Genomic DNA, 1,975 nt, shown 5'->3' with positions numbered 1-1,975 from the left:
GGCAGAGACAGGCAGATTTCTGAGTTTGAGGCCAGCCTGGTCTACAGAGTGAGTTCCAGGACAGCCAGGGTTACACAGAGAAACTCTGTCTTGAAAAAAATAAAGTAAAGAGACCACAGTCATGGCAGAGAGAGTCCAAGAAAAACGTCCTGGCCTCAGCATCTGTTTCCCAGCTCATACCTCTGTTTTGGTGTCTGGCACAACTTTTCACCTTTTCTTTCTGTTTTTTTTTTTTTTTTAATGCCAAGTCAGTACCTGGTATCACTGGCCTCTGAGACACTGTGGAGGAGGCTTTACCTTCTTAAGCAGTTTCCTAAGAATCTCAGAAATGTTGGGAACTTTCGCCCTAACTGGCCCAGAGATAAAATGCACAGAGCTTTGGAGTCTGGGGATGTGAGATAAAAACTTAACTTTGCTGGTCATCAGTCTTGTAGGCTTGAAGACATTTCAGTCTTGAATGCCTCAACCAAGGGGGGAAAATCTATTCTTATTCCAACAAGATAGCTTGCAAATTGGTTATAATTAAGTTAATAAGGGGACTGGCCGGCTGGAAGAAAAACAAGAGAGAAAGCAGACTGGGAAAGTTTATTAGACAAACCCCAGACACTAAACTCCCTGGAAGGAAAACTTAAGAGAAGACTTGGAAGTGCATCAGGAAAATAAGTTGCAAAAGATAACACAGGTGACCTCCACATAGATTCTGAAACAAGTCTCCCTCCCTTCGAGCAAGCAGACCTTCAGGGTCCATTACTACGAGTGGTCCAATGCTTGATATCTACCCAAAGAAAATGCTTAGTTATTTCCTCCTATACTGAATTCCACTCTTTTTCTTTTTCTTTATTTTTTATTGATTATTTTATTTATTTACATTTCTAATTTACATTGTCCCCCTTTACAGTCACCCCTCCACAAACCCCCATCCCATCCTTTACCTCTAAACCCATCCACCCACTCCTGCCTCACCCCTCTAGAATCTCCCTTCACTGAGGAATCCATCCTCCATAGGACCAATTGCCTCCACTCCTACGCCTCCACTCCTACTGATGCCAGATAAGGCAGTCCTCTGCTACATATGAAGTGGGAGCTATGGACCCTCCCATGTATTATCTTAGGTTGGTGGTTTAGTTTCTGGGAACTCTGAGGGGTCCGGTTAGTTAATATTGTTCTTCCACTCTAAAAGACCATCCTGTTTTCTGCCTTGAAGTCTCTATATGCCGAAGTAAATTGCCACTATCTTTCAGAGGTGTTTGACAGGGTAGCAGGAACCTGGCCAATAACGAAGTTCAAAATTGTGTTTGGGCAAAAGAATTTTGCTGTGCAACTCAGGGTGGCTCAAATTCATATGGCGACCAGGCTGGCATTGAGTTCAGCTTCCTGAGTACTGAGGTTACTGTCATGTACCACCACACCCAGATTCAGGAAAGAAAAATCTAATCATCAGGCATAACCAATGGGGGAACTTACCCATTCACAAGCTTTTGGTTTCCCTCTGATTGACTCATTGAATTTCTTTACAGGAACACAATTCCAGCCCAGGATGACAACAGCATTTACTCAGGAGTTATTCACAGGGTAAATCCTTTGGGTGACGTTGTGGATTTCATTGCTCTTTCAGGGAAATTTTCTAGGTATTTGATTACAGCTAAAATAAATATTAGTTTGACTGAAAATTGTAGTAACTATCAACAGAAAGTTGCAGTAAGGTCTATCCAGAATCGCAGAGGTTACATGTGCTCTTTAGCCTTTTACAAACTTTTGTTGTGTATTCTGTTTGCATGGCCTGATCTATGTCCCTCTGAATGTTTGTCAAGGCTTTCTTTGGGGCTCCACTCTGGTGAAATATGTGCAGTTCTACCCACAAACTGTGGTCATCTTCTTTGCTCCCTCTGATCCTTTCTAACACAATGTACTCAGTTGTATGTCTCCTTTAAGGAATGGAACAGTGCAAAGAGCAGGAAGGACAATGAGAAGACAG

Source organism: Mastomys coucha, unplaced genomic scaffold (assembly GCF_008632895.1).
Source record: "Mastomys coucha isolate ucsf_1 unplaced genomic scaffold, UCSF_Mcou_1 pScaffold12, whole genome shotgun sequence".
NCBI lineage: Eukaryota > Metazoa > Chordata > Mammalia > Rodentia > Muridae > Mastomys > Mastomys coucha.
Note: the sequence above shows the minus strand (reverse complement) of the source record.